Below are 15860 nucleotides of genomic sequence, written 5' to 3'. Positions count from 1 at the left end.
AGATCCAGTTTGCACTGTATTTTATACCACTAAATTTTTGTAAGATCAATAAAGAAATTTTGTTCCTAAAATATATAGTCAACCACGCTAATTTGGGTAGGTGGGATGGTTTGGGAGGTTATATCGAAAGAATATCTTATTTTAGCTTAATGTACTTTAACACAAACCATCTAATACGTCAATAATATTTACGAGACAATCATCCTTAGACAACGAGATAAAAAGCCTAACGTCACCAATTTCACCAAAATTTTATCTATTTGGTTAGCTAAACTGATTTAACTTTTAATTATGTGACAGTTGGTTTTAATTACTTCACGCTAAACATTATTATATCATCTTGAAAAATGTATAGTTTGTTATTTTTATCCCTTTGTTACATTCACATTCCATAATTACCAAAACTAGGGCAGGTAAAACTAGTTTTTCAGGTCGAGGAATTTAACTTATTAATTTCCCCTAACGCTTTGTTAATTTTAGGAAAATCCAAGGTTGTGATTTTATGCAATGCAGATCGGTTTTCGGTTCTACACCAAAGTGTTTAACAAAAATAAACGAACTGAGCAAAACGCAGTTTTTCCTCGGGCGCCGCTTTTTACTTTATAATCTCTAAAATTATCCGCGTTTAGTTATGGAAATTTCGTGAAATCTACTCAAGAGGGCATAATTTTGAAAATGTTGTTTGTGGAATTCAACAGCGTGAAATGCCCAGTGCATTTTTAGTTGTGTATGCGTGTATCGCATAACTTTTATTTTTTGTTAAAGATTTTTATTAAAAACGCAAAATTGGTAGAAGGATTAGACGCCTAGAGCAGCTTTGAAATTTCTCAACAATAATTGCTATTAAATATGCAGGGTGTTTACAAACCCTCATGTAATATTTTGGAAATTGGTTTCACATGTGAACGTAAACAAAAATGTAATAAAACATGGGTCAGAAATACTTAATTTATGTCTGGCGAATGCCTAGTACATTCTTAGTTTTATGCGTGTATAGTATAACTTTTATTTTTCGTGAAAGTTTGTTAATCAAACACAAGACTGGTAAAAAGGATTACAGGCCTACAAGTTTTGTCAAATATAAATCCTATAAAATATGCAGGGTGTTAACGAACCCTCATGTAATATTTGGAAATTGGTTTCACATACATTGATGGTAAACAAAGATGTAATAAAACATGGGTCAGAAATACTTAGTTTATGTGTGTTTACAGGAGAGTTTGAAATACCCTGTGTATTTAGAGTTTCGCATTTACAATGAATAATATCTAATCAATGTATGTGTTCTACTTATATTTATCACTGTTAGAGCCTAATTGTGATATCTCTCTCTAGTATAACGTTAACATTTCCTGGGAAAATAGGTGTGTCAACTAAAGAGTCTAAAGTTGATACATTTTATGTTTAAATTATCTGTCTAAATATGATTGTGTAAAGATGTTCCCAAACAATTTGATTTTATATAAAGTAATGTATGTTTCTCGAGTGTTGGATGCCATATGTAATCGCATTCCTACCTCTGTAACTTCTTTCACAGTCAAACGCGGGAAGTACCTAAATAGACATCAGTTCCTGGAAACCCACTGGAACTACTTGACACAGTGGTAGTTGCATACCAAGGTAGTCATTGTACCGGATTCTTTCCTCTTTGTTTTAGTCACGTTCTGTTTTTAAGAGAACAGGTTTAACTCGATCCAGCGAAACTGGATTTCATGATTACTTTGTGGAGATGAACAGAAGTTTCCCTTTGTCATTCCACCAGCTGAATATATTTCAAGGCAATTCGGAATTCGTGATTGAAAATTTGCCACCGGCTCGTTTCTGAACTCATTTCTATTACGTTATTCTGTTAATCAGCATTCCAAGTAGTTATTTGAAACTTCTGCATTACACAAAAAATATAAAGCATAGCACAAAGTTATCCTTGATATCAATTGCGTGCATGTTGCTATGAAATCGTCGAGTGTTCGTCGAAAATAAATAAAAGAATTCTCATTAAAATTTCATAATTTCTGCAATTTTGAAATGAAAATATTCCTTAAAATACCAAACACGTAAAACACACCTGCAGCATTTCAAATTTATTTATTAATGGTTTTTTAGTAGCTAAGTTTAAGTAGTACTTTGTTATTTAAAATATATCACTCAGTTTAAAATCTCATCATTTTAAGATACAGCCAACCTCCTTAAGAACCTTTTTCTTTGCATCTCTTATCATAAACACAACTATCTAAGAACTGTTTTTGGTCAAGCATATATATATATATATATATATATATATATATATATATATATATATATAAAGTACGGGTTGGCAGTAATGTGGTGGTATTTGCTAGCCTTTCCGAGTACTTTGGAACGTGTACCAAACAACAAAAGTTACGTAAGGAACAATAGAATTAAAGTAAACATAAAATGTTATCTCTGTATCTTAGCCCTCAGTTTCATAATCACATCACAAAGAAGAGGCTTCTTTGGTAACAGTGGAAGCGAGGTGGAGAACATTGCTGAGAGTTCGAAAATGACCAAATGATTCTCGAGTCTTTCACTTAGGTCTGCAGTCGCTGCAATCGGGTTCAAACATAACTTAGCTACCTAAGGAATCGGTAGCCACATACCTTATGTACGTGGCATGTATTCAACATTATCTGCAGTTAAAATAGGTAAATTTTCAGTGTTATACATTAGAACCAGTATAATAAAATACCATAAGCTGTTAAAATAAAATTGTAATCAAGAAAACGAATTCAATTTGAAAGTCGATCCAGACATAATAATTTTACTTTAGGGAATTGAATGGGCCAAATAATTACTTTGTTTCCAGACTTCGAAATTTTGCTGAGAAAATCGGGAATAGATAAATCACTCATAGTATATTATGGCTTATCGCTTATCTAATGGACAGGTCATTATTATTACCTGGAACATTATTTTGGTCATCCTTTACACCTCTGAGAAGGAATATCTACAATAAATAACGCATTTACAGTTTAAGCGTACATGTAATTTTTAATTAGTAGTTAAAAAATATTTTGTGTACCAGAACTTCAACTTTGGATAAGGTATTCTAGAATTCTGACACTCATTAGCACACGTATTAGTAACCTTTGTACCTTTCACAAGGAGCCTACATTATTTATGAAAAGGTAACGAGTCTCCTTTTATGATTTCAGGATGATGTGAGAACGTGTATTCCTCCTAAAATTTGAAGATTAAGTGCTTTAAACTACAAGTTCATTTGAAAATATAAAATATGTTATCTGTAATTTGTCCACGATTTTAGGGAAACATTTGTGTATTAGAATATAATTGGGCATAACTTGAAAGTATATAAATATAATTAGTAAGAAACTATCATGATTCTTACTGTTAAGTTTTAACTTTTTTCACGTGGAAATGCTGCATTAAAGTATGTTTTTTATAATTTACGAAACAATTAAATTTAAGGACAAACTTGCCTTCTGATAGAACACATGTGTATTACCTAAAAGAGACGAAAAATTAATACAGTTTACAAGTCCTTTTACAATGTCTGATAAAATTAAAAATTAGTTCACTTATGACTCTTACGAAACTTCTCCATAGCACCTGGTTCTATAAAGACCTTTACGCATTCTTCCTTCGTGAGAGGATATTCAGGATGGATAATATTGGGGGTAGGGGCCGCCACGTGTCGAGATCCCATGAGGAATAGCGGTTGCTTTATCAAAGTAATGTCACCTTAGAAGAAAGGCCCATCCAGTCAGAGCGGGCAGGGAACGACCTCATACTTGGTCTTAATGCAGCCTAAGGAACTTTCATCCACTTTAACAGTCATCCTCCGCAGTAACTAGACCTATCGATCAACCCTTTACCACAATATACGGCATTTCGATTAGTGATCTACCGCTCCTGGATATCCATATTTTTTCCTGAGGGAAAGAGACCGATTGTCCCCGAACTCAGTCCTAAAAAGACCTTTGCAACTCCCTTACTTATATTTATGTCCTCAGAATCTGAGACTTTTACAGAAGCCGATCAGATTTGAGGGCTCATGTTCTCTGATGTCCTTGGGGCTGAGGAGATATGCCCCTAGGGATCTTTTCCGAATTTTTGATATGGCAGCACAGTTTAGCCAAATATTTTCCGCTGATTCCTCCTCTTCTCCGCAGAGTGTGCATTCATCAGGCTGGCTAAGGCCCACGCTCGTGAGGTTTGTTCTAAGGGGGCCATGTCTTGTCAGCATTTATATTATTATTCTTCTATCCTCCTTACTCTGATCTAGGAGATATGCCCACCCTTTAGCATATGGAGAGATACACATTTTTTATTGTCTTAATCCGGACGCTCTACTCCAATTAAATTTTCTTGTCCTCTTTTCCCAATCTTTTACAAGAGCTTTGCTGTAGGCGAAAACTATCCCGCCACCAGGCTCTGGCCCCACCATAAAGGACTCTGCTCCCTTTTTGGTGAGGACCCATAGGATTGCTGCCTAGGTGTAAGTGATGCGGGTTTTTGCAGTACTCAGAGTAGGTTTAACTAGAAGGTATAAACCAGCCAGAAGTGAATCCTCCCGGGGACTTTCAAAAGTTAATATTAGTTCTTCAAAAAAGTAAAACTAATTTTATAACTACAATGTACTAATTAAGCTATACAGTTTTGCATCAAGTACTGATAAACGTAACTACCATAATTGATTTAGAAAATCTCAATATTCTAGCATTGAGTGTTGATATTATATGTTTTATTGAACGCATAAAGATGTTATCACAAAACTACATATGAGTTTTATTGAAAATCAGTGTCAATTTAGTCAGGGTATGATGACACAGCAGTCTGTGGCGAAGAGCCTGGTAGTTGACGTGTGATGTGGCAACGTCAATCGTGTTTATTCGTTCTATTGGTTCTATTCGTCGCCATGAACAGCACTGTTCATTGTCTGGCACTCTGATCTCACTGATCATAATTACCAACTCTGGGTATCCCTGTCTAAATTACGGAAATATTACAAACCATACCACTTTGTATCAGTCTGTCCGTACAAGAAAATGTTGCTATGGAAAATTAGATTTACATTAATTTGAATATAATAGTTACTGCAATGAAGCTCAAGGAAGTTTTGTCAGTAATTCATTAAATTAATCTTAAAGGAACAAATATTTGTTCCTATGTAATGTAACTACTCGTTAATCTAAAATGTTTTAGTTATTTTATGGAATTGTTTTAAAACATCTATAAGCAATTACATTAAATATCACTATATCGAAAAGTATAAATATTTGTGTCAAGTTCAGATTCCTAGATATTTCCTATCATTTGTACTGTACCTATAATTAAATAAATTAAAAATAAAATAAAAGCCTTCCAAGTATTTTAACTTGTAAGAAAAGATTCATTTAAAGTGTAATTTATTTTTGAACTATATCATAGTCTATTTCTTTCAGTAAAAATATGGATTTTTCAAGTAGATACCAGAACTTTTCTATAGGTAATAATAGTTTGTAGACTATGTTTTGAAGTTTTATTGTTTTAAAATATAAGTGTGGAACGTATTCTTTTTATTTAAATAGAGCAATATATCGTATAATACTTCAAAAGCATTCATGGATACTATCTTTTAAATTATATATAATTATAATAATAAAAATAAATATATATACACACACACACACACACACACACACACACACACACACACACACACACACACACACACACACACACCACACCACACACACACACACACACACACACACACACACACACACACACACACACACACACACACACACACACACACACACACACACACACACACACCACACACACACACACACACACACACACACACATATATATATATATATATATATATACATGAACATTTCATTAAATACATGGAAATTATGTATGTGTTTTATTTACATTTAAATTATACAAAAAGTATGATAATATTGTATCGTCTGTTACAAGTCATCAGTAATAGTATTTTCACTTATCAGACAGAAACTAAAACCAAAATCTTAAATACGTGGTTGTTAAATATAAAATATAAAAACAAATGAAAAATATAAACGCAAACCAGGAAACAAAATCGAAGAGAACGGATCACCTTGGCGTTCGTAATAAAATTACGAACGTTTGCTTTTCATTTACAACAAGACAAATTCCGGTCACGGATATTCGTCACAAATTCTCGAGACACATTTAGTATTTCAAACCTCGGGATTGGTAAAAAATGATCACGATATCCACGTATTTCCCACATTGGCCAAAATTGTACAATGACCTATTATTGTTTTACGAAACTTAAAAGACTTAAACGTACTTCAGAAAACAACATTATGACGGTTTAATTGTAATCTTAGTATGGTCTTGTTATGTTCATGTACATAGTTTTGACTTAATTATAATTTATTTTTAGTCTAGATAGGTTTAAGTAATCTTAGACTAATATTATTTAACGTGAGTAATTGTAATTAAATTGACATTGGTTCGCAATAAAGGTATTTCAGTGTTATTATTGGCCTAATAAACAAGAATATAATAATATCAAATAAATTTAAAACAATATAAACATATAAAATATTCAACTTTTTATAATATACATAAGATTTAGAAAAATATACATAAGATAAAAGGTATAATAAACAATGAAGACTACTGAACCACACAGTGATACAAATTTCATTTCAATTATGTATATGAGGGTTATGTTATGTATTTATTTATTTATTCTTCCAACGGAAACCGCCAGTTTACAATAGTAGCTTATGAAAAGACAATACAAATATAAAAAGGCATTAGAATTAACAAGTAACATTATATAACAATATTACAGTGATACTATTCAATAATAATTATGAGTAATTATATAATGCAGCTTGATAAAATCCATTCAAAAATACTAATAAATATTGGTCTACAATAAATGAATTAGTAAGAGATTCTAATTATTCTTATAAAAAAACATTAATAACAAACTATTCTATAAAAAATACAGTAGGCTATATAACAGTTTGTAATGTGTGGCATGGTAAAACAATAATAAAAATAGAAATGCAAAGACTGAAAAATAGCAAAGAAAAAAACCACTAAAAAGAAGATAAAACCAATGGTCATTATAAATAAATGTATATAAATATACTAATATATCGTTATATCAATTAGTTAAGCTATTGAATAACGTGTTAGTTAGTTATTGATGAAGTGCTTATATAAACATAAACAACACAAGCAATTGAATACTTTATTTCTGCAGAAGACAATTTAGTAAGTTATGACTTTGAAAAAACCAACCACCACGTTTAATTGCTTAGCTACGATAAACTTAGATTGGTAAAACGGTTTTCAAATTGTAATCGAAATAGGCGATTAAGCTGGTCTTTATAGCGACACCCAAACTTTACAATGGCATGTAATCTAGACAATTCTGACGATTATTATGAAATATCTACCAAGAAATTTGACTTCTTTCAAGACCGCTCACATGATTAACAATAATTACAGGTAATTAATTTTCCATAATCATTTGAAAGTTTTTTAATATTTCCTATAAAGGAAGCAATTTTATCCTGTACCGAGAAGTTTTAAATGTGAAACGAGCAGAATAGCACAAAGCTGCAAGTGTCCTGAATAAACAAATGAGCTTCTACTAAAATATTATCTACGACAAGAAGTGGCGATAAGAATAAAATAGAAGCGGGAAGAATAGATGTTACAAATTAATAACAAACAGTTTTCAGGAACCCAGTGATCCCCTTTACATTACATTTCCCTCTATATTAAGGCATTTAACTGCCTCTTTAACTTTAGATTTAAAGTACTCGTTTTCAAATTTATAGCATTTTTGACAAAAAAGACATTTTTAAACTCCTTTGCCCCCGGCCAAAAAGCGTAAACTGTCCAGTCTACTGAGTGATATGCTTCAGTAGCGCTCAGCCAAAATCCCGTGGGTGGATATGCACTATCTTACAGCACAGTATTTACTATGAAGAAATGAATTATCATTAAAAATATAAAGTAACATTGCAGTCTTCTGGTGCACATGACGACAAAAATTGCTTACACAAAGCTATTTTCTTGAAATACGTCTCCTAGATGTGAAGAGCCATCTTCAATCAACAGATGTTAAACCGAAACTGCCAATAATAAGCAGTCGTCTGTATAGGGGGCGGAGCTTTATCGTGATTGGCTAAAGCTGACCAACCACCGACCAGTTATGGTGAATATTGCTTCTTTATCACCAGATGTGAATTTTTAGACAGTTTCATGCTCTCTTTTTTGTTAAAGTACTCTTCGTTCGTGACTATTTCTAAAGTTTCTCTTAGTTTTAATCAATGAAATTCAAAACCAATGTGTTCATGCTTGAAACAACAGTTCATTTTTACATTGCTCATAATATTAATCTTTAAATTTGGGAATTACTAAGTTTGTATTTACTCTATTTTGGCATACAAAGTCAATTTTAGACATTCAAAATCAATATTTATATGCATACGTACTTTAATTCGATACCTCATAAGCTCAATTACATTACTCGGTATCCAACCGTAAAGTTTTTCTAACATACATTTTTTAGGTTGTATTGTATTATGTTTTCTCAAATAATCGAATACGTTGTTTGGGTTGAGCTCTACTTAGATTTAATATTAATGACAATATGCAAACTTAAAATTTTGTATTATTATTTAGTATTTCCAACCATTAATGTTTTGACTAAGTTTAGGGTTTATTATCAATATGGTAAACTACACATTTTAAAATATTCCATACGCATAAATTAAGATGACGTCATTGATTTGTTTATGTGAGAACATTTTAATCTTTGTAATATTAATAAATAAAGTTTAGATCCTAACACCGGAGATATACATTAATTTTTTAGAATATTTTAAGACTGAACTAGTTATTTTTTTACATAGTAGAAGCTTAAAAAACAAAAATAAATATATTAACAATGTTACTATTAAGGTAAAAATGTATAAATGCTTTCTCACAGCATCTCAAACTTAAGAAAGTTATGTACTGGTAAATATAAAATATTTCGATAGTATGCTTCAATTATCCAATCCCGGGTAAATAGGTTAATGTGAAGGACTCTTTTCTCACCAAAGTTCTTTTATGTTACAAAATTCATAATGAAACGTCAAGCATAAATTTTCAATGTAAGAGTTTAAATCATCATATTTAACTCAAATAAATACGAATAAATTAAAAATTACCTGATAAACGTACGTACGTGATGTACGTCTCAGTGAATTCTACGACATACACACAGTCTGTGTCTGAGCTGGCGAAAGGTGTAGAAAGGATAATACAGTGAGTACTCTACAGCCACAACCTATTTGGATGGCACATTAGCTTCCCTCTCATCCTGGGTAACTGCTGTATCCCTCCTTCCACTACTACTGCTTCCTCCACACAGACACACACGTACATGTAATCTGTATCAGAGCTAGTTAGATGTTGACAGTAAAATAAAGTGAGTACTCCACAGCCAAAAGTTATCCAGATGGCACATTAGCTTCTCTCTGAGCTGCTTAGAGGTTAAGAGTACAATGAAGTGAGTGCTCTATAGCCGCAAGTTATCTGGATGGCACATTAGCTTCTCTCTTATCCTGGGTAACTGTTGGCTCTTCCCTCCCATCCCATCTGCTTCCTTCAAAGTAATACTTACTGTTTTCCACTAACTTGAAAATATTCCATGAATAAAATATCGTTGCTGGTTGATATAAGAGTATTATAGCATGGTAAAACCAATGATCTACAAGTTGATAGATTAAATCAACTTTGAAAATAATGAGGGATTAGCAAACAGATTAAATTCACTTTGAGTGCAAATAAGTAGTGTTCTAGAAAACCGGATTTACGAACCTTTAACGTTTTAATAACTTATAAAAACGACCCTCTTCACTTCCCTGTGGAATGTATAGAGCTAAACTAAATGAGAATGTGTTTTTCCTCCTCAAAGGACGTTTTATTAAATATCAATTGATACTGAAAAGAAATCTAATATAAGTGGGAATTTCCTCATAACCTATATTTATATAAATAAAACTTCTATTAATAATTTTATTTGACTATTCGTAAAAATAAGATTAAGAACTTAGTTAAAAGAGTTCTGTAGATACTTAATAGTAATAGAAGTTAAACCGTTATTCGATGTAAATCATTAAAAACAACTCTACGATACTTAAGTACTTCTAAAACACTGTTAACTTTTATTTGTGGTTGCAGAATATGAAGTGCTTCTCTTACGATATGAACTAAAGTTTTGGATTGGAATCGTCAGGTTTAATCACGCAAACCGTCCTTGTGTTGCTTAGTATGAGCACCTTATGTTAAATGTATACGGATTATTTGTGCAGAATCACTCTGAATCATTGTAACGGTGCGTCTCTTAATAAGTATATAGTAATGCAAGTAACGTAAGTATAAGTATAATATAATGCATGTTATATTTATGTTATACTTAGTAATATAGTTCAAAATTGAGTATTGCTCCAAACAATGGGATTGATACTTCACTGGTTCATATATGTACGCTTAGCTCCCAACACATTCCAATTCTGATAGTATAATATTTACAAGAATTTTAAATTAGTATGATTCAACTTGCAGACTCTCTCTCTGATTTGAATAGTGAGTTGATAGCAAAGTTACAAAGGGCACAGAATGCGGCGTATCAGATTTATTTTCAATTTACGGTTGGACGATCAAGTTACTCAGTATTTTAGAGATTTAGGTTGGTTAAAGGTTAAAGAACGAATTGAGTTATAATATTCTTGCTTTGGCTTTTAAGGCCTTGACATATAAAGAACCTCAATATTTGTATGAAAATTATACGTTTATGAACAATGTACACCTTAGGGAGACACGTTTTGGTTGTGAAACCTTGCAGTTTCCAATTCACAGAACCGTGATATATAGTAAATCTTTTCATGTGCAGTCAGTTAGATTTATTAAATGCTGTTGATTGTTGAAACTAAAAGTACAGAAAACCCTAAGGCTTTTTTGAGAGGAGTTAAAAAGTCAACTATTAAGAAAGGTATTTGTAACTTTTAGAGAGAAACAAATGTGTATGTACAAACATATTTAACACGTCAACATACAGTAGTTTTAATGCAAATGTAGAATATAAATTGAGAGGAATTTTAATTCAGAACTTATAACCGTAATTCATGTCGCTGTGAATCAGTGTGAATCAGAATAATGATATAGAAAGAATATGTATATGTGTATATGTATATATATTTATGTATATGTGTATATATATATATATATATATGTTTAGAACCTCAGCACTTGCTGGTCCAGGAGCGTAAATCGTGCGTACCTTGTTGGTCATCGCGCCTCATGCTGGTCCGGGCCTTGAACGTGTTGGTCCGGACCCGCAAGTTACGAGGCTCTGTATAGAGCGTGTAACATCCTGGACCTAGAAGTGCTGCTTGCCTGTAAAGTTCATTTGATTGTACAGTAGCTCGCCTAGCGTGAGTATAACGAACTAAATACTCGAATGAGGGGAAATCCCCCACCATTCTCGGACCAAGATTCGCCGGGTTTCTGTACAGGGCATACTGTCGAACATTGAATAAAGTGCTTTTTCAAATCAAATGAAATCCGTCATTATTGCCTTTTAACAGCATACAATATTGTATAGAAGCAGTCTGTATTAGCCAATGTATTAGCCAATGTATTAGTCTATCTACTCATTCACACACAATTTATACATACAAAAACGTTCCTCATCCAGACATACATGCAATGGCTAATCGGATCCTGTTAAAACGTGTTTCGATTTTTAATTGTCTATTTACGGGCGGCTTTCCATGAACTCACATACCGTGTCAAAAGCACCTGACATCAATAGGCATTGAAGACGAGATTTAAATTTTTTGGTACTGCCAATGTTTTTAAGATCCTCAGAGAGCCTATTAATCAACCTAACACCAGCCTGCGATGGCAAATTATGAGACGCCACCGTTCGATGTGGTTGACTGCGATAGTTGTCCCTGCCTCTTGTCTCATACTGGTGAATGTACCTTCCCTGAGCCAATGTGCTTTTTGATTTACAGAACACAGCCACCTCGAAGATGTAGAGGCAGGTCAAGGTCAGTAAACCAAGCTCCCTGAAGGCATCCCTGCACGATTCTCTTTCTTTTTTAATTTTGAAATGATTCGTACACAGTGTGTTGTTTGCACAGCTGCCCCAGAGTCTTACTCCATATGCAAGGTGCGGATAAACAAGGGCAAAATAAGCCATTCTCAGGATGTCGTGAGAACAGTGTTTTGCCAGATTCCACAAAGCATACAAACCTGAAGTTACTCTGGAACAAACACTCTCAACATGATTGTCCCAGGTCAGACCTCGATTTAGGTACATCCCTAGGAATTTGATGGGGTCAGATTCCTTTAAGAGTTTGTCATCTACCAGGACAGCAGGTCGTGCACTACCTTCAGGCTGTCTCAGACAAAAAATCAATTGTGTTTGATTTTGAGCTGTTTGTTTTCAAATTGATTTCCGAAAAAATTGGATGCATGAATTCACTGTGACAAATAAATTAATTTCAAGCTTCTGCAAAGAATTTGCAGTAACGCAGAGAGTCGTTATCGTCAGCATATTGAGTCACCTTTTCTATTTCTGGACCGATGAGTTTAAATTGTTAACGTAAATAGTAAAAAGCACTGGCCCATGGATCGATCCATGAGGACGCCATTTGCCATTTTCAATTTCCCTGACATGGCATTTGAGATCTGCACGCACTGGTCTCTATCCTTATGTAGGACGAGATCCACCTGTGTGGTAGACCCCGTATTCTTCATGTCGCTAACTGATGCATCAGTGTTCAAAAGCCTTAGAAATATCGATAAATATGCTGAGCACCTTATCCCGTCTCTCAAAAACCATCGACAATAATATCCACAAGACTTGAAACCGCATCAATTGTTGATTTGTTTTTATGGAAGCCGAATTTTTCAGGACACAGTATGTCAAAACTTTGTAGTTCATTCAAAAATGCCTCTTCAAAGATTTTGCTGAAAATTGGCAAGACTGCGATTTGGGCGGTAATTTTTGGTTTGATGAGGATCTTCTTTCTTAAAAGTCGGGGCAATTTTTGCTGTTTTCAAATCATCCAGGTAAAACTCCAGATAGAAATGAGGAGTTTACCACTTTTTTAGTGGAGTCCAAGATACGCTTGGAGCATTTTTTGACTAGCCACATGGACATACCACTTTTGTTACAAGATTTCTTTTAATTTATTTTTTGCACAATACCAGCCATCTCAGCCTCATCGACAGAGGTCAAGATCATAGACGATACCGGGTTCTCTACCAAGGTTGCGGGAGAGGGTTTCAGTGAAGCACTCATCACACGAACCAACTGAGGCAAAATACTTGTTAAATTTGTCAGCAATGTTTTGAGGATCATCTATAAGTTGGTTTTCAACGAGCAGTAAACATTGTTTTTGATTTTTGTTTTGGATGTTCTCGTTTTATGGATTAATTTTCCATGATGTTTTTGAAAAGTTCTCGGTATTTTTTAATAGTTGGTTTAATTCATAGGCTTTAGCAGCTTTTATAACTTTCTTATATATTCTTCTAAAATTTTGATAAATCTTTGAAAATTTTCGTTGTTTGTATTAATAAAAATTGAGTGATAAAATTTGAGTTTTTCACGAGATGTGAGAATACCTTGTGTAACCCAAGTATTCTTAATGTCGCTTACTGCGTACTTAAAATTTTCTGTAAGGACATGAAATATTTAAATAATAGAAGAAAGTGTTCATTAAAAGCAGTTGTAAACTTTATTTGGACACTGAATGTTATTTAAAAAATTCCAACTTTCTCGCTTAAGGTGATAAATTAACTCGTTAATATTTTGAGGGTTTAGAGCTCTTTGGACCGTATTTTCTGCAAGCCTAGTCACGGGATCAAGTTCCATTAATCAATCTTCGTGAGCGAAGTGATCAGAGATGGCAGGATTGAAACACGACAATGTCAACTTTCGGGATGTTGGTGATAACGTTGTCGATGGTTGTACTCGTCGTGGCACATAATCGTGTAGAAGAGTTCACTGACCAATTTAGACCAAAAGATTGAAGAATATCACGCAGCCGCCGAGTGTGGGGGTCGGGGTGGTCCAGTGCGTTTATATTTAAATCGCCAATTAAGAGAAATAGTTGATTGTTTGAAAACAAAAATTGGTTAGAAGGCTCTCTGGTTTTCCAAAAAAGGATGAAATAAAAACTTCGGTTGTTGTTTGGACGGTATATTTCAACAATATTAACTTTTTCGGACGAATTTAAATTTATATTAATACCAGCAGCCTCAAAATCAAATTCTAGAGTATGAATTACTTACTTTTTTCAAATTTCAAGGGGATTTTTACAAAGATTGCAACACCACCTCCTTTAAAATTGGAACGAAGGAAAATATGTGCCAATTCATAATTTTGCATTTTTTTAAATGCTGATCGGTTGTAAAACAGTGTTCCGATATTACAATAATATCAGGTTTTCGCTCATCGCACATGAGGTCCAACTCTTCTAACTTATTGGTAGCGGATTGAGCATTTAGGTGAATAATTTCGAATTTCGAAATTTTATGAAAATGTTGAGTGGTTTCTGAAAAACGTGTTCTGAATAAATAACGGGATCTGATACCCCTCTCTCGTTTTACATTCGTCATAGGCTCTTCGTTTTTTTGACAGGAAAGCGTAATATTGTTTTCGTCAGGTTTTACAGGCGAAGTAGCTTTGATGAAGTGTCATGCTGCATGAGACGGTTCTGGGCAGCACTGGCAAACGACTCACAGGTATCAGCAGCAGCAGGTGAGGCAGCGGGCACTAGGCAGTGTTAGAGACAACTCAGGCGCAGCAGGCGGTTCGACAACAGCAACCAAGCCCTCTACTATCATTTCGACCAGCAGCTCTTTACCCGGCAATTGCAGATGCATGCCATCCGTGTGAACCAGTTTCTTCCGATATCATTGATACCGAGGAGCTTGAGGTTTGAGTGTCTCACGCATAGCTCCTCTATGTAGTAATTGGCGAGAAATGGTCCGTTGGTTTCACAGGATGGCTAACGAGGAGATCGTGAAGATAAGGGATCATTGCCAAGATCACATCGGCCGAACTCAGTCGAACGGTGACTCTTTCTTCCAGGCGATTATAGAGATGTTGTGTGACTCACCGGCAGCGATGTCGTTGGTTCTGGCGAGCAGGATGAAGCAGCTAGAGGGAGGCGAGGGGCTGCTGAACGTTACATTCAGGAGTTTGGCCCCAGGCTTACATATGCCAGTCACTTTGGCAGCCGATGAGACGCGGCGCTGCACAATGCGGGCCAGGAAACGGGTATTACTGTCACCCTCAATCACAACATTTCCTGAAGGAAAGCAACTCTCTTTTAATTTTGCCTTTCAATTTTGGCCTTCTACCAGGAGAAGACTTTGGAGGAGGGTGTTGGGCCGAATGGTTTACTATTGTTGCAGGTTATTGTACGGGTATATTTTTGTTGAGCAGCATTAGTGGTTGCGATGGTTTTGAGGAATGGGTGGTTTTTCGTTTGTATTTTCGAGAGGTTCAAATCTATTGCTGGTTGTAAGAGGAACATATTTTTTATTTTAACAGAAAAATCCAATCACCCGTCGCCTGAGAGTAGCAACAGGAACACCCCTGGACCTCCCTCTCGGCCCGTAGACATTTCAATCTCTGCCTCGAGTACCTGAATAGTTGTCCTCAGATTGGTGACGAGGTCGCGAGTCTTGGAGCACTGTGAGACCTGACAGCAGGTGGTCACCGGTGGCTCGCACTGCACAGCGCAGTCTCTTACAGAAGCTCCCGCTGATACTCCGGAAAGCGAAGATCTCGCAACAAAAAT

Source organism: Homalodisca vitripennis, chromosome 5, assembly GCF_021130785.1.
Source record: "Homalodisca vitripennis isolate AUS2020 chromosome 5, UT_GWSS_2.1, whole genome shotgun sequence".
Lineage (NCBI taxonomy): Eukaryota > Metazoa > Arthropoda > Insecta > Hemiptera > Cicadellidae > Homalodisca > Homalodisca vitripennis.
Note: the sequence above shows the minus strand (reverse complement) of the source record.